General features: G+C 43.1%; 1 protein-coding gene across 4 annotated transcripts in view; it reads right to left on the bottom strand.

The window, feature by feature from the left end:
- Mpped2 (metallophosphoesterase domain containing 2) overlaps positions 1 to 18,876 on the bottom strand; it is a 181,104-nt gene that overhangs the window by 137,463 nt on the left and 24,765 nt on the right. The window lies entirely within an intron of this gene.

The raw sequence follows: 18,876 nt of genomic DNA, 5'->3' as shown, positions 1-18,876 counted from the left end.
TGACAGCGTTCAGATTTCTCCGGCTGATAAAACTTGTGGGAAGGGCAGGGATGACAGGGAGGAACCTGTCTTTAGGTTGACAGGTACCATTCAGAAAAAAACCTCTTGAGTATCTGCTATTTTTCCAAGTGACGCAACACAAAATAACTAGTATATCGTATTTGGGGTGGGACAGTCGGAGCTTCAACAGCAAGGTTCGTCATGTCTGGATTCAGTCACCCAACAGACATTTAATTTATTATTTTAAGATTTATTTTTTTAATTGTGTGTGTGTGTGTGTGTGTGTTTGGTGTATGATATGTCTATGTGAGTACAAGTATCCAAGGTGGCCAGAAGAGGCTGTAAATACCCTGAAAATGGAATTATAGATGGTTAGGAGCCACCATTCGGATGCTAGGAACTAATCCCAGGTTCTCTGGAAGGGCCGCAAGTGCTTTTAAGCACTGAGTCATTTCTCCAGCCCAACAGACATCCTCTAAATAACAACGTGAGTGAGAGAGATGGCGGCCCTACTTGCTAACAATGAGGCCGGAGTCTCAGCAGGGCTTATCCACTCTGTGCCTGGGGCTTTTGTACGTAATTACCTTTAATCTTCTGAAAACCTCAAGGACACCTGCGCATTTGTGCACTTTTGTGTGCTCTCTAAACTTCGGCAGTGGTCAAACACTAATCTTGGAGGTTTGGACTTGGATCCAAATTCGTGTGCTTATGCTCTTTGCTATACAGTCGAGTTCCTTGGTGGTATGGAGGAAAATGTAAGGCTCTGAAGCAGCCACCCATTGAAGGCAATGCTCAAGCCTCTGGGGGTTGGCTGGCCCTAGTGGAGACCGGCCTTATTCACTGGGCTACTCTAAATCTGTGTCATTTATAGGCCACTGAAAGCAATGCAAATGATGTTTGCCTGTAGAAGCAAAGAAACTGCATAATGCTTTAATTTTCTGTGTACTTATAAACTCATTTAATATTTTCTTATTCCATATGAGACTGTATAACTTTCTGGTGCCCCCCCCACCTCATTCCACCATAAGAGTTTGGCAGCATTCATTTTACGTCTCCATAGAGAGAGAACCACAAGGCTATTTCTATCATCTTGAACCTTGACTTTTCGTGTGTGTGTGTGTGTGTGTGTGTGTGTGTGTGTGTGTGTGTGTGTGTGTGTAGGGGAGTAGGGAGAAAAACCAAAGTAATTAAGAGTTCACTATAGGTGACACTCAAGTCACTTAGAGGATCAAGACAGGCCTGGGCACCATGGTTCTACCCCTCCCTACTAAAGGTGACTAAACTTGCCAAAGCCTCAGTTTTTCTACCCATCTGTAAATGGGGGGGGGGGGGGCAGGGTGATAATAAGGCTTGTCTCTAAGGCTAAACAAAGGCACAGTTACTGCGCTGGTCCAGTTCCTGTGAGCTCCCCTCGAACTACATGCATTGAAAACTCAACCTCAACACAACAGAGTTTAGAGGTGGCACCCTTGCCTACTGATGGCTTAAAGGAACTGTCACCTTTATAGTGACTCTTCACCCGGAGAGTGAACTTATTCCCAAAGTAAGTTCAGCTGCCTCTGGCTCACTCTCCCCATCCTGCACCTTCTTGCTTTTCTGCCTTGGGACCACACAAGAAAAAGGCCCGCACCTTGAGCTCGGATCTGCCAATGAACAAAAGTGAGAATGGGAAATGTCTGTCACAGCCATTCATTTTATCCATCACTGCTGAGGCTCTTCCATGGGAAATATGAATGAAGGGGATTATGTAGAAATGGGTCCACACTAAAGAAGGCTTCTTTTCTTTGACCTGCTCCATGAAAATTCAGTAGTTTATCAGCAGAGAACCAGCGTGAAGTGTCTTTGACATAAAAGCAACAGTATTCAACCTTGGAAAAGGAAAATGGAAAGGGAAGGGTAGACAAGTCTCAAGTTCACGTTTACAGTAGAGAGTTTTCCAGTGGACACATATGCAAGGTGGTCACCTTCCCACAGCTGTTAAAGTTTGTCCTCTTCTTCACTACTGCATCAGGATTACTAGAGCCCAGTCGGAATGTATTGTCCAAATATCAATTTTTACAAAATCTGAGCACTAATCATTACTACAGTTAGACTGCTCACCCAATTAATCCAGTATCCTTCAGGAATAAAGCAGGTTTATATATATATATATACACACACACATACATATATTCAAACTTTATAAGCAACAGAAATGCACAAGTGAAACTTCCTGAACCCAAAGGACAGATCAAAGTTTATACGGATCAAACAATAGAATGCAACAGCCGGCTTACATGTGCATCTATGTGTAGACCTGAAAACAGCACAGAAATCCTGAGAGACCCTGGTTTTACTCTCGGGAAGATCTACTTTCTTCCTGTGCCTGGTCATATGTCATTTCCATACTCTCCAGGTCCCGCAATGGTTCGCCTCCAAATCTTTCCTGTTCGACTCCCAATCGGTCACTTCTTGGGATGCTTTGGTCAGAGAAAGAAACTTCAGCTAATCATCGTCAGTTCTGGGTCAACATTTGCTGAAGACTTACTAGGAAATTTTCATCCTCCCTGTTTGCATAACTCCAGCGGTACTTCCCTTTTCACTTCTTTCTATACTTGTGTGACTGCTAACCTGCACGAAATGCATGCTCCTCACATGCGCATTCTGACAAAGAGCTTGGAGTCTCTACCACCCTGTTAAGACTCGAAATGCCAGCTAGTGCTGCTGAAGCACTGGTGAGTGAGAAGCAAAGGGTTTAGTCCATTCTGCATTGTTTGCAGGAACAGACCTTCCTAAGCAGGGGTACAGGGGGGGGAGTTGGGGGGAAGCTGCCTTCACCAGGTACTGCCCATGCTGCGGTATTAGACAGTCTCCCAGCTGCATCTCTGGATTCTGCCTTGTGACAGTTTCGAGCTCTCTTCCTCGGGAAGAGGTGAGGAGCACGTGACTGCCACCATCCATAAAGGCTGAAGTGAGTGTACTTAGCTAAAGGGCACTGCAATAATTTTTCTCTTCCACGTGAGAAAGTTAGCCTTGCAAATTCTGTGGCTCACTGTCTGCTTTAAATCACCTTTTGGGGAGGGGTGGCTAAAGGGACATGTTGTTGGAGTCTGCATGCTTCCTACTACTATAGTCATATGAATATAAAACAAGCCTCAGAATAGCTTCCAAGAAAATGAAAAAGAAGTCATTGTAGCAGGTGATGCCCCCCAAATGTCTACTGTAGGGAAGGGGACGCTACTGAGAGACTGGGACTGGGGCTCTTCTGTGGAGACAGTGGAAGTCCCATGGGAATCTAAGATTTGGAGAGAACTGAGAAACAGTCTCTGAAAAGATTGGTCTCCACCAACAAGAGTTAGCCTTGGATTCCACAGAACTTACTGCGTCTTCCCCATTCCTGCCTCCCCGTGCCAGAAGCACATCGGCAATGCTGAATTTGTGGACCCAGGTGCAGCGGGAAGAGAATAGAATTTCCCTCTGTTTGCTCCGACTCTTCAGTGGTCACTACAGGACAAAGTAGTAATTCCTGCCTCTTTGTGCAGGACAAATTCCTGCACAAAGAGGCAGGAATTTGGATGCGAGCTTACCAGGGCAAGGCTTTGCTGAGTGCGGGTGGTAACTCAGGATGCAGCAAAGATGGCAGCCCCTTGGTCTGAGGGGCACAGACAAGCTGATACTGTGTCTGTCTGGTGTTCCCCCGCCCCCACCTCATGCTTACACAGCTTGCAGGGCCCTCCTGAGAGAAACTGCAAAGAGCAGCCGTCCTGTCAGGAGGCTCCCTGTTAACCAGAAGGCACAGCCTGGGGAAAGATGCATTAAGTTCTCCCAGCAGGCTCAGTCCAAAATGGGCTGGCTCTTCCTTGGTGAGAGGCCACAAATCAGGCAGATGGGTGGAGAGCATCTGCAATACTGCTGGGTGAAAGCCTTCCTACCCAGGGGACCGGGTCTAACTCACTCCACTTGTTCTGTGCAGAGCCAGAATAATGACTTAAACTCTCGAAGAACCAATGATCTGCCTGCCCCTCCCACTCCAATGCTGTCTGCTGCTCACCTCCATGTTTACAAGTATCAGTGGATTGAAAATACTTCCTCATGCATAATTCCCTCCCATCTCTACCTTCTGGAACATTGTTACTATTCCACAGGGAGGCTAAAGCCCAGAGGGCTGAATGACTTTCTTAAAGCCAAAGTCAACAGTAGAACTGAGTCCAGGCTCCAAGCTTCTCAACTCCCAGTAATAAAAATAATAGCTGCCATCACCGAGCGCTGTAACCATGGGTCAGGCACTGTGCCAGACGCCTTACGAGCATTACCTCACCTACTCGTTGCATGAAGCCTATGAGGTAGGTATATTAATCCCATTTTACAGATGAGAGATACTGGGCTACGAAGTTAAATAATGTCCCGAAGGTCAGAACCCCCATAAAGCACGAAGCCTCAACTACATGAGCAATCTGTCTGACTCCTGAGATTATTCACCATTACACTGCCTCCCTGGCCGATCCCTTCTTCCAAGCAATCAAATGTTCAGTAGGAGAAATACAAGTTTTCTTCAGATTTCAAACAAATTACTTGTAAGTACCTAATAAACTTCTGAAGTTCCAGTTTTCACAACTTTGATAATGCCAAATAGAAAACACTTTAAAAACTAAAAATGTCTATCTTCTGTCAGGTGTTTTTACTGGTCCAAATGTCATTGACTTCCATCTCTTATTTCATTTGAAAGGAAAGCAAATGGTTTAATATAAATTCCCGCATGATTTTTACTAGACTCCTGAGAAAATTTCACAAGCACAGTAGGTTCTGGAGACAAATGGGCACAGATTTAAATTCCACATGCACAAACTGACAACCCCTGAAATGCAGGCAAGAACTGAACCTACCCCAGTTCTGAATTAGCATTTAGGTAAAAATACTTGCTTCCTAAGGCTACTGTGCAGAAATAATGAAGGGACGAAGCACGAGGCAGAGGACCACTAATTATAGTATTATTGTTTCTCGGCTATTTCTGCCCCGGGAGTGCCCTAATTAAGCAAGGTGATGGAACCTGAGTACTCGCCTTGATGAACTACTCCACATCCAGTCTTGGTATAAACAGACGACAAAGCACCCAGGCCCTCACTGGGGGAAATCATGCTCCTCTGTAACTCCTAAGTCAGTCCCATCCCTTACACTCATTATTCATCCAGTACTATTAAAACTGTCAAGCCTTCGAGGGCACCTCATGCTCCTGTCAAATAGGTGTTATTTTACACACGGTAATGTGTTAATCCAATCAATCAGGAGTCACCCGAGAAAGCAGTAAGGCCAGGGATGAGTGAATGGCCCTGCCTGGCCACAAAGGAGAGTTTTCCAAAGTAGGAGAAATTATGTTTTACTAGTTTAAAAAAAAGAAAAAAAGCCTTGCTCCTTTAATTATAAACATGTAGACTTACTAAAGTTAGGAAGAATTCACTTTCTTAAAATTAGGAGTGCACATATATAAAAAGCAAAGGAAGGACCCATAATTCTTCCTTCCAGAAATAGCTTCTAGTAACATTTTGGTATCTTTCCGTTTCCTCTTTCTCCTATGATGCTTTTTAACATAACTGGGATCATTATGTGCTCAAAATGTTATATTCTAGCTTTTCTTCTGCGTGTGTGTGTGTGTGTATGTGTGTGTGTGTGTGTGTGTGTGTGTTTCTGTCCCACTTCCATCACTGTGATATCAGCGTGTTGAATGTTCCCAAAGGCTCCTTGTAAACGTTGGCACTGGCTGCAGGATATTACACCCATTGGTTTTGTCACAATTTTCTTAACCACTTCTCTCTGCTGAACTCCCCCCAAAGGCACTGAATCTGTAAAGCCCAGACACACTTCGCCGTGTACAGCCCTGGTGATGGGAGATGCCCATGGTCCTAAGCCAGGCCACTGGCTACGTAACTTAAGTCCTGGGGCGACAAACACCGTGGCTATAGTCTTCAAATGCCAACAGACCGTGCATTCATCGATTTGTGAGCTCCAAATGCCAGTAGTTCTGGTCAACAATTATAGCAACTCCTCCAAGATACATAAAACCGTGCTCTTGGCAGCTCTGGCCACCCACAGTGGGAGCAGGGAGCATCGTAAACACCTCCCACTTTTGCAGCCCGGGTCCAGCGCAAACTGGAGCCCAGATGTGAACAGCTTCTTCTCTCCTCTCCCTCTACGCCGTTTATTTCTGAAGTCACTGCTCTGTCACCACTCAACACCACTGGCCACCATAAAAATAAAATCGATGTTTTATGTAATGTGTCACATCCATTTCATCTTCTTTCAGGGTTTAAACGAAGGCAGGACAAGGGTTTGGTAGAGAAAACAACAGTGCAATTGTTTATCTTCACATTGTACATAAGGTTGAGAAAACAGCAAACGCCATTATCTAGGCTCACTCAGGACTGATGTTATTGGTCATGATCCTCATCTTAAGATCCAACTTCAAGGCCAAATCCGATTCACCATTGGTGGTGTGGGGAAGAGAACAAAAGGTAAGCGCCATTTGTATTTCCCATAGTTAAAACAAGCAAACACTCGTGGATTCCTGCTTAAAGCAAGTCAAGGTCAAGCAAAGAGACGATGTCGACATTTTTAAATTCCCAGGCACGGTGCTCAAACTCCCAAAGATCTTCGCTGTTCTTGATACCATCAGAGTGAGAATCTGGAACTACAAGCCTCAAGTTCAAGGTTAGAACAACCTAATGGAAAAGGACGCACCATGTCGCAAGAAAAGGTGCGACAATTTTGAGTCTAGCCCCATGACCCCAAGCCCCATGACTTCATAGAGTTCTTTGGGTATTAAATGTGGCATCTAGAATGCCAAGCACCATGCGGGACATCGGACAAGTACATCATAAAGAACAAGGCTTTTCAGTTTTCGTGGAGACAATAAGAAAAGCCGACGGGGCAAGAAGCATGGGAAATTCAGGAAAGCCAATGACTGTAAAGATAACATCGAGAGCCTGGAGATCAAGCAATTAAGACCAGAGCTTCTTCATTTTTATAAAGGTGATGAAGAACGTGAGAGAAAAGCACAGCCTTCCCAGGTTATCCTAAGATGGCCTCAATTCAGAATGCCCAACGTAGGACCTTCTCTGCAGCCTGTGAACACCCCAACTGCACAGCCTTCATTTACAGACCTGTGTCAATCCCCTACCCAAAGCTGTGGCAGCCTGACACTAAGCTCAGTTAAGGCCAGGCTCCTGAACTGAATTTGACAGTAGGTGACATTCAAAAAGTCCTAATCCACGCCTTAAACATCGAGGGGATAAGCCATTCCAATCTCTCTCCCAGGTGGCCTCACTTCAGTTTAGAAAAGGGGCTTGAGCGTTGGCTACTGAGCTAGGAGGCCACAGGGTCAACTCCAGAGACTACAGTCAGTGTGTCCTTGCCTTGTTCCTTTGAAGAAAGGCTCAGATTTTTAAAGCTTCTGCCCTTCAGCCCCAGCATGTGCTCATGAGTCTGGCTACCCACTGCACAGCATGATGGTTAATGTTAGTCCTCACTCGATTGTATCTGGAATCAACTCTTTAAGACAGACCTCTGGCATTGTCTGTGAGGGTATCTCCAGGAAGGATTAACTGAAGAAGGAAGACTCTTTTCCACCTTCTGAGAGGAACTGGATATAAAGAGGAGCACAGGACAAGCAGGAGTGCTTCCTTGTCTGTTTCTATTCCTTGCTGGGAGCACATCTACCCTACTGTTGCTCTGCCAGCCTTGGCTGCCATCAGACCCCAGCTTCCTCAGCCTTCCGACATGGAGTGCAGAACCAGTGGCTCTCCCAAATTCCTGCATGCCTCCCAGTGCCAAATTGGGACTGCTGAGGTGTCCAGCCTCATGGACAGAGAAGCTCCAGGGTTGTCAGCTTCTCCAGTATGCCATTGTTGGACTACCTACCCCATATCTCGTAAGCCAGTCTAACATATTTCTTTGTTATAAATATTCATACTGGTTCTGTTCCTCTAGAGAACCTGGGGGTTTCAGGTTCCTGGGTTCGAAGATTCCCTGCTGTTGCTACATTTAGTGCTGATGCTACACGCCAGCTTTTCTGACCTCGGTTACTAACACAGAGCTCCACAGATCCATGTGACCGATAGTCCCCTTTCAAGATGGCAGCTCACAGCAACCCCCAAAGGAAGCAGCCTCCAGGATTCCACAACAAGGCCATTCTGCACTGGTGTGTCTCTCCTCCTAGATGCCAGTTTCTGTGATAGCAGAGTCATCATTTACTCCACACCAGCCCCAGCAACCTGTTCTTACTCAGCTATGAGTTATTTTGTACATGGTGGGATTTTCTTCATCTTCCCCACAGAAACTATTTCTCAAACCAGTTGTAGCCATGACCCATACTCCATGAGAACCCAACTACTCCAAACCCAACACAAGGCATCAAAGCCATGACAACTAATTGAGAGTTCTAGAACCAAAGAGTGGGGCCTATTCCACCTCTCATAGTAAAAAAAAATGGGAGTCAGATATTGGAATTAAAAGTGAATCAACAGCAATACTAATACTAGAAACTCCCAGACAGTTGAGTGGGCCAGTTTTGTGACAAATAATGTGTTTATGAACCAAAGCAACAATACCCTTGCCAGGCTCCCACTGAATCTCAAGTTCTTCATTCCAGTTCTCCAAGGGTCCAGTCCTCACATTTTTAATGCCTCTGTATCAGCATGGCCCTTGAGAAATTTCCTTCACAGACTCTCAAGAATACCTCAAGGTTTGGAAAAATCTTTCCCCATATATATATTCATTCTACTCAGTTTGGGTATTTAGCTGAATAACCTAATAGTCTGAAGCGGCCCCTCTGTAATTCCATGACTTATGGGTTCAGGCTTCCACTGGGGCTTCTTCTGTACTGCATTCTCATACAATCCCTGTAGCCTTTTCAAGTCCAGCACCTAATATAAGGAAATACCAATAACTTTGTCCTGATAGCTTAGAATGCTTGAAATTGCAAGGAGCCTTGGAGACCGCTGGCTCTAGCCCATACTACCTCATTTTACAGATAAGGGAATTGAGGCCTAAGCTACTTGGTTCTGCATGCAATATGCTTTTCCCCATGCCTTTTCAAACCGAGTTCCTCCATATTTGTTTCATAGCGAAGAAGTCATCCTAGGCCATGCTTCTCTCCAGAGCCTCCATCAGTGGAGTCATTCCAAAATTCTGCTTGTGGGTCTGGATTACATTTCCTTCACATTGCTTTGTGATCTCAGTTCCACATGGTTTTATCATGAGCATCACACTTTGGGAATGAAAATAGTCAAAATCCACATTTTTAATCTATGTCAAGGACTCCTTAAGAGGCTAGCAGTACCCATAACCCATAGATTCAACAAACTCCTGTTTTACTGAAAAAGTATGAAATCTAGGTCCCTCTTAACAGCCCTCTTTTACTTGATTTTCTTGTCTGCAAAAAGGAATTACTTGCTAGGTGGGGACAATTAAGATACTATATTATTTTATTAGGATAACTATGACACGGCTAAGCACAAAGAGAAATTTCATCATCATCATCACCATCATAACACTTCCTCTGTGGGGCTTGCTTCTTCTCAATCAGTCTACCTCGTTTTAACTGTTTCCTTATTCTAACTTAGACTGTATGTATGTCCTGTAGTTCAAAATTTTAAGATCTCCTGAAGGAGCAAGAGAAGAGGCAGTGTTTAACTAGCATGAAATAATAATATGAAGAAAAACAACCAAAAGAGCAGGCATTAGTTCTAAACTCTAGGCTATGGCAAATTCTGTATGAAGACTTGCACAAATCATCGATGGGCAGTGCAGTGAACGACTCTGTTCATAATGAATTTAGGAGATTCTCACTCCAATTTGTTAAAAAGTTCCAGACTTGTAATTTGTTTGCCTGGCAACATAGCAGGAATTCAATAAATATTTCAATGGGTGAATGAATAAAAGAAGGACTATACCAAACAGGCCAACACTTACCAAAACTGGGATAGTTAGTTACATTGCTACATTCTCCATTCTGTTTACAAGACTAAGGTAAGTTTTTGAACATGTGCATTTTAACTAGAGGTAACAATTCCAACTTTTTCTTTGAGACAACACGAAATTTGTATGACACAAATGTCAAATATCCATTTAGAGTTGTGCGGGTATTTTTATTTATTCATGGTCGCTGATAGTCCAAGAGCAGCTACTAAGTCAAGACAAATTATTAGTTTCCAATACAATAAATAATGCTATAATTCATTTCATTTGAAAGTGCTGTTTTCTAGTTATTATGAGGTATAATATACATAGCCAGATAGTCTACTATGGTGATTAGTTTCCTGCTTTTTTTGTTTTGTTTTTAAGAAATGAGTACTCATTAAATAAGCTATCAGTGGGCATTTTAAATTATTTGTCTTGGTGCTCTTAACAGCAAAATATGCAATTATCTCTATCTCTAAGCTAATAGACCCTATTTACCATTTATAGAGGATCATGGGGTCAGCTTCTAGATCAGCTATCCAGTAGTCAGTCCAGTACCTTTGTAAACAAGTAGAAAGTTGCTATGGCAATATGCAAATGAAAACTTTCCATGATGGATCCAATCCAGGGCATTTAGCCTGGTGAGTCTAAAGATCCTTGTCCCCAGAGGGAGACAGTGAAATGTGAAAACTCACTCATGAGGTTTATTCCTTGGGCATATTGAGTTTGGCAGGACCAGCGTAGTTTGAATGAATATGACTGAAGATGATTTCTGGGGTTGAGGAACATCGAGACAGACTCTTTTATGTGCCCACGAACCTGCTCTTACAAACTAGTTCTCTCTCCCAGAGCTGACTTCTGCTCTCGGTTGCAGGAGCAATGTAGGACTGATAACACACCCAACAGAACAAATACAAACATACAGACCCAGACACAGGAATGGGCATATGTGGGACATACGTTGTTAATTATTGTACTTATCTGGTAAATTTACTTTAAAGTGGAGAAAAGCCTGGCTCTGGGATAGAGCCAAGCCAATAGCCTTGTGAGAGGCACCTTGTCAGCCATGATTCGACAGAGACACAATTGCATACTGCCTCTCTCAGGAGCCAGAGGAGTGCCCTGAGACTTTTAGGGAGCTCAATTCAAGCCCAATGGGGATTTGGGGCATTTACATTAAGAAGAATTTCAGTACTAGCCAAGTAATACTGCAGACTTGAATATGGGCTTCTTCTTCTTCTTTTTTTTTTCTTTTTCTTTTTCGAGACAGGGTTTCTCTGTGTAGCTTTGCGCCTTTCCTGGATCTCACTCTGTAGCCCAGGCTGGCCTCGAACTCACAGAGATCTGCCTGCCTCTGCCTCCCGAGTGCTGGGATTAAAGGCGTGCCACCACCGCCGGGCCCGAATGTGGGCTTCTTAAAGCAAGAGTTGGGGAAAGTAAGACATAGTTAAATGTGGGTGCTGGCTCCTCAGGGGACAATCAAAGATAATCTCCAAGCATCAGTCATATACGCCATTCTGGTGGCTCTCAAGTTACATGTCGGGAAGTTGCTAAGAAACCCTTTTCCCTCCTTCTTACCCCTCTTTTGACTAGTGAGGTGGCTCTGGAGATACCTTGGATAGACTAATAATCTGATATGGTGAAACCCGCAGTCCTCAGGGCTACCCAGGAGAGTTTAGAACATGCTTTCTCCCTGGAAGTGCGTTTCTGCTAAGATCCCTAGAAAACTGCAGGTTTACAACTGGGAAGAGACCAGGACCTTAAACAGCTGTTTGCTGCACTATAACTCTTGCTGCTGTGTTGGTTTCTTTGAGGCTTCAACTGGACTCCAGGGTGAGGGACTCCATTTCCTTCCCCGCCTGCCTCGGTCTCAAGCCATCCTCTCTGAAGTCATAGGGAACGGGGTGCTTTGCTCCCAGGTATTCAAATACTGCTCTGGGCCCCTTGCTTTGTCCTTTCTTTCTTCAATCCCTTTCTCTCTCTCTCTCTCTCCCTCCCTCTCTCCTTCCTTTCTTCTTTCTTTTTATTTCATGGCTTGGGAAGTTTCCAAATTTTGAAGGGAAAAAAAAAAAAAAAAAGAACAAGAAGAAAGAAGAAAGCCTAAAGAATGCTTCACGGTCAGAAGCAATTCTTTTCATAGGAAGCAAACCTGGTCTCCTTCCCTGGGCCAATTACAGCCCAGAGATGGATCTGGTTTCAAAGCACAGCTGCTCATTTGAAGAGGGATAAGCATGGTTAATTTTTTCAATGAGAAAATGGTGATGAATGGAATATAAAATAAAGATATCTGTAAAGCGAGACTAAAAAGAAATGTTTTAACTCAAGAAGTCCATCAATTTGGAAACACTATCCAGAGAATTTTTTTTTTTTCAAATCAGAGAGAGCAATGCTCAGGAAATCGTAAGTGACTACAAATGAAGAGTACGCCTTGGAGACAGGCTGAAATAAAAGTCACAGCGCTCTGTCAGGTAACACTACACCCTAACAGATCCGCTGTACAGGACTTTATGGGAGGCACTGGGACCTCAAAGCATGCAGTTACCTTTTTTATGAACCGCTCGGCAACTGAACAGAGGTCTTTACAAATTTTGTGAATAAAAAAAAAAAAAAACCCATAGCAGCTGTATTAAATTCTTATGACTTTATAATAATATTTTACCAACTAGAACAAACAAAATGATCCTCAAAAGTACACACAAAACTGGTCCCACGAGTATTTTTGCTTTGTAGGAATGTATGGCCTAGAACACATTTTACTCGAACACTTTCCTATTTGCATGCTATGTCTCAGAAAGAGTTTACTAATTAAGAAGACACCACACTCAGTCTTCCTCTTCTATAGAAAATGAATTTCTCCTGGATAGAGTTTTCAAAATGACTTAAGAACATGAAACTGAATCACCTTCTAAGACTTGTTGAGAATAACTAAAGGTGAAAGCTAATCTTTTTCACATGGGATTCTTCCGTCTTCCCTTCTGACAGGAAAATGAACTACCTAAAAGCCACCTTACTCTAATGGTGTAGTTTTCATGCAGCACATCTGCCTCTTCCTAGTTCTTTCTACCGTTTGACCCACATGAAGCAGTATGTTTTCAACACCTCTAGGGTCTGCACTTCGGATGGGACCCACTGTGACTGGCTACCATTTCTTTTGAAAATGCTCTTCTTGCTCAGCTGCAGAGCCTGGGTTGGTTTCTAATCAATGATGTCACTAATGAAGAGGTTTTGTGGGCAACCACATGTCAACAGATTCCCTAAGTAATCTCACACCTTGCTTTCAACTGACTTTAAAAAATCCATGAATTACAAAAACCTTCGAAGGACATGCCAGTGATGTCAGCACCTAGGGTGCTGAGGCAAGAGGATGGCAAGTTCGAAGCCAACCTGGACTATCTATATGAGAGACTGCATCTTAAAAGAGAAGGAGAGGGGGCTGGAGAGATGGCTCAGAGGTTAAGAGCATTGACTGCTCTTCCAGAGGTCCTGAGTTCAATTCCCAGCAACCACATGGTGGCTCACAACCACCTGTAATGACATCTGGTGCCCTCTTCTGGCCTGCAGTCACATATGCTGTATACATAAATAAATAAATCTTTAAAAAAGAGAGAGAGAGAAGGAGAGGAAAAGACACGCTCATTTATCAGTGGGACTTTTGAAGTCAGTATCCATTAACTCTTGTTGTGTTAAATGTTTTTTTGTTGTTATTGTTTTTTGTTTGGTTGGTTGGTTTTTTGGTTTTTGTTTTGTTTTGTTTTGTTTTGTTTGTTTGTTTTGTTTGTTTGTTTGTTTGTTTGTTTGTTTGTTTGTTTGTTTTTTGAGACTGGGTTTCTCTGTGGAACTTTGCACTTTTCCTAGATCTCACTCTGTAGACCAGGCTGGCCTCGAACTCACAAAGATCCGCCTGCCTCTGCCTCCCAAGTGCTGGGATTAAAGGCGTGCGCCACCACCGGCCAGCTTAAATGTTTTTTTTTCCAAGGAAAAATGTAAAGGAATCTCAAAATGCCTTCTGAATCACATGCCTTAAGGATATTTTTTAAACAACCAATAAAGATGTATATTTCAAAGTGTCACTAAAAACATGGTAATTGACTTAAGTTGGATTTTTTTTTTAATCATGTAAACTACTTTCTGTAGCCAACTGCCTGAAGAGCTTCAAATTGCTTTATACTCCCAACCAACACTGACTGGCATTTACTCTTAGTAAGCAGTTGTCACTAGCGACAGAAAGTGATTAGCAATCACTTGCTACGCGACATGAGATAGTCTTAAAACTCCCATTTACCCCCTACTGAACCAATATCTTAGCTCATTCTAGAGGACTCCAATGAGAATTTCTCTCCTAACCAACATAAGTGAAAATACGACCGTAGCTCTGAAGAAAGCCACAAATTTGGTCACAAAGGAAAATGGAAGCAAGCACCCTAATACTAACTCGAGACACTTTAGTTGGAGAAAAACAGCCTGTATCCCATAACATTTTATGATACCAAATGAGATGCAGGCAATGTAATTTCACTTATGTGATTCACTTACACGCAATGCAAATGCAATCTTGCTGATTACATTGAAAACAAAGGCCTGAATTTGCGTATTTATAGAGCAGACCCACAGTCATGCAAAAACCATGTTTTCCCCAACCACTACCACCCAGAGTAGAACAAAAAGAAAACAATCTGGCGGGAGGACCTTTCATCTGTGCAGAAAGAAAAACGATGGTAAGGTGAATCAGGGTTGGCCCAATGTGCTTGATAATGTGGCTTCCCAGTGCCCTCAATAAAGAAGGTCAACTATTGTGAGTGATCACTGGCGAAGGTGTTCAAGCCTCATGCAGACACTGTCCCAGGCTGGGTTTTGTTTTTTAGATGGTCAAAAGAATTGGTCAGGAGGCACTTACGTGCGTGCCTGATCTGAAGCCTTCACTTCTCTGGTGGCTGTGCATGTGAACATACACACATATTTGTATAGAGACAACATGATGTATAATTTCTACAGTGGAATAAAGACAGCTGTGGCAAATATATTTATTAGTTGGATGCCTCATAGGGAATATTTTAAGAGCTCTGTCTAGTAGGTTGGGTCTTGAGCACTCCGGGAATACTATTTTCAACCATCACCAAAAACTGAGAGCTTTTATAATTTTTCTGTTATAAAGTTCAACAGTCAAACTGAATAGGATGTCCAACCATTTCAACTACATGTGAAAGTCACCACTACATGCCATCTGACTTTCCCAGAAGAGCATGGGAGCCAAATGAAATCACCCCATTTCTTATGATGTTTAGGTCTTAAAGACAGAACAGATACTATTGGATTACTTCCTTACCCCTAGCCAGCAAACCCATGTCCAGCTACCAGCCACAGCACCCATATCCTCAACATCTGGCTCAGGCCTGACTGACAGCTAGACCTTCGGCACCCTAGGCAAAAAGGACCACTGCCAAGTCAACTTGAGCCCAATATGAAAAAGTTTCATGAGATGCCTCCCACCTGTCACAATGCATTTTTAAGAAGGAAATTGCATGTGTCTAAAAATGCTCACTGGAGAGAAGATGACTTGTGGCCACAGGATTTTTCAAATCTTAATGAGGATGACACACTTAAGTAATCTACAAGGGATGCCAACACCAGCTATGGACAGAAGAAGTTTTCTGAGCAATGACACCCCACCTTTCTGGGCAGAGATATGGCTCCAAACAATAGCCTCTGGGGCTGTCTCAAGGGAGGAGGTACTTTCAAGTTACCCTTGATCTTGGCTATGCCGCCCTACGCAGATCTCAAAACCGTGTACAAGTGAACTTTATAAAATGTACTGGGTTGACTTTCCAGCTTCATGTCTCCAAACTGTAAGACCTAGAAACACCCAGGTTTGCTCATCCACACACAGTAAAACAGTGGGCCAGAAAGCATCTGACTTGTTGGGAATGTAAGCCATCATCCAAGCCTGTGGCATATGGCTGCACACGTCTCAACTCCCACATCAGAGCAAAAATGCAATTGCCATCCAAGTGTGTACAATCTCAGTGTAAGAAATGGCAGTGGTTTATAGAACCCCCTGGGCCAGAATATTCTGCCAGACTTGAGAGGGAGAAAGGGGCACAAAGTGGCAGGAACAGGAGGAAACGTTCTAAAAGGAAAACAAAGCATGCTCTTCCAGCGTAGAAAAAATGGCTACTTATTTAAAAAGTGGTTTTCCATTGCATGGTGCCTCCTACAGGGCACCTTTTCTTCTACCTTCTTTCAGTTTAGGAGAAGAATCAGACTTCAGACCCTTTTAAGGGTCCTGGTATATGTCTGCAGGGGAGTCTTTGGAAATAACATTGAAAGGCAATTGAGTAGACTCAAGTCTGATGCCTTTAAAAGGCTTATTTTAGGGATGTTCTTAAAGAAATTCTCCCTTGATTCTCTGACTCAATCAGCATATACAGTCTGCCTCTAAGTGTGGGTTCCCTGGGGATCAAAAGCCCATTAAGAGTCATAGAGGGACAAACAGTACTAAAAATCAACAATCCTCTGTGGGTCCCTCTACCTCTCTGAGCCATTAATAAGCTACAGGTAAAATTCTCTACTCACATTTTCCTCACAGGGACCGTGTGTGTGTGTGTGTGTGTGTGTGTGTGTGTGTCCCTTAACCTTAACATTATCTTATTAATAATGTATGATGACTTTAGCAAATGTTATTTAATTATGACATATTTGATTGTCTTTATAATTGACAAGGACTGGGTGGTTTAGGGTTCTACATTATTCTGCTGCTAAACCCATTCATCTATCAATAACAGTTTATTAGTGTAGTAGGTGCTGCCTTATGCACTGGGGATAGATAAACAAAATAGCCATGACCTTTGCTCTCCATGCTACTTTCTTAAGTACTTATCAACTGGTCAATTGTAACACTTTCAATATCACTCCTACATGGAGCCAAACAACTCCTCTTTCTGATGTTCAGAGAGTTGTGACAAAAGATTGTCATGCTGTGAAATAATCCTTCTGTACACTGTGTGAATATATGTCAATCTGTTTGGTTTAATAAACAAGCTGACTGGCCAATATCTGAGCAGGATAAAGTTGGGCAGGAAAGCCAAACTGAGAATGAAGGGATGAAGAAGGGTGGAGTCAGAAGAGTTGCCAGACAGACAGAACATAAGTCGAGCACACAAAATGGGACAGTGGTAAAAGCCACAAGCCTCAGCACATAGAAATAGGTTAAGTTGTAAGAGCTAGTTAATAACAAGCCAGAGCTATTGGCCTAGTATTTACAATTAACACTAAGTCTCCATGTTGGTTACTTGGGAACTGCTTTCAAGACATCCAAACGTAGCCCAGTCACTTCATGTCCCATATGAGAGATGCCAATAAGCCATCCTTAACACATTGATGAGCAAGTGACAGGAAATGGGAGGGGAACTACAATGAGGAAATCTAAAGCAAGCAAGGTAAATAATAAAAGGGTGCTTAAGTGAGCACATTAACATGGGGGGCATCTCTCAGCACAGGTGGGGGCTTTAAAAAAATGGCTATGAGCCAAAATAACAGAGGAAATAGCATTGAAGACTTCAATGACCGGTGGGAGATGCATTTAATAATGATGGGCTCAGGGGCACCAGAAGGGACTCAAGATGAACCAACATCTGTCCTGTCCTCAGAGAATCTCTGAACTCTAGATAGGGATCTGTTGTTATCTAGGACGATCAGAATGATCATGGGGTTAAGCCATGTGACACTGAGTAAAGCTGTGCTTGTGCTCTTCTCTCCTGTAGCATTTTCCCACCCCCTCTGGGAAACACACACACACACACACACACACACACACACACACACACACACACACGGAGACACATACACTGTCTCCCACCAAGAGAAAGGAAAGCCGCCTCTCATGCTATTTCTTTACCATGCCCCAGATCTCACAGTTCTCTCTCTGTATCCCATGGGCCACAATATATTTTATGTGTCTGTGATAACCCCCTGTTATCCCCAAGGTAACTGCTCCCTGAGGTTGTTTACCCTCAGCCAACAGGAGGACATATTCATTCACACCACACAGGCTTGTAAACACAGGCTCAGGGTGTTGCACACCTAGAGATCCCTGGCCACACTGGAGTTGCACACCTATCCATTCCTGGCCACACTGGAAACCTGATGCCTCCTAACAAGTTATCAGTGGTATCATCCAAATGAGTAAACACTCCTGTGAAATTTGTTACACCCCAGGAAATGTAGATAGGATATATAAATCAACTCATTTAACTTTTCCGCTGCCTCTGAAGGAATTCCTCCGCGCCCCCCCCCCAAGGTGAGAAAACAGAAAAGTTAACCTCGCCAAATCACACACTACAGGATCCATACATAAGCAATAGCTGAGTTAAAAAACAAAAAACAAAAAAACCTATGACCACAAGTCACTCCATCTTCCAGGGAGCATTTACACATTCAACAATTTCTTTTTTTCTGGGGATTTCTCTTCTTCTGATGATGCTCTGGTATTCTAGCATCTGCAGTTTAGCTGCCCAACCTAGAACTCCATCACATAGGACAGAACATGACTCAAGTTTGCTACAGTCCACGCTGCCAAACACTGCATTCTATTGATTCTCTATCATAAAGTTGAGAATATGTTCTAGACTTCAAAACTGTTTATTATGCCTTTTATGTCAAACTTAACTGCATTTCTTAAACTCCTGAACATTCACATTTTAAAAAAGACAGAAAAACAGAGAGAGAGAGAGAGAGAGAGAGAGAGAGAGAGAGAGAGAGAGAGAACTACTAAAATTAATTCACCAAATTCAGTGTCCAAGGACCACCTTCCTATGCCCTCACCCGATTCCACATGTGAGCAAACAAGACACATAAATCCGAGCAGATTGGTAGTTCATATAAACAATTCAGACCTTATCATGCCTCTCTGAACTGACTCCAATTCATCAAAAATGTAGGCGCCAGTTATAT

Source organism: Peromyscus maniculatus, chromosome 4 (genome assembly GCF_049852395.1).
Source record: "Peromyscus maniculatus bairdii isolate BWxNUB_F1_BW_parent chromosome 4, HU_Pman_BW_mat_3.1, whole genome shotgun sequence".
NCBI lineage: Eukaryota > Metazoa > Chordata > Mammalia > Rodentia > Cricetidae > Peromyscus > Peromyscus maniculatus.
The sequence above is the reverse complement of the archived record's forward strand: the minus strand, read 5'-3'. Positions and strand labels throughout refer to the sequence as shown.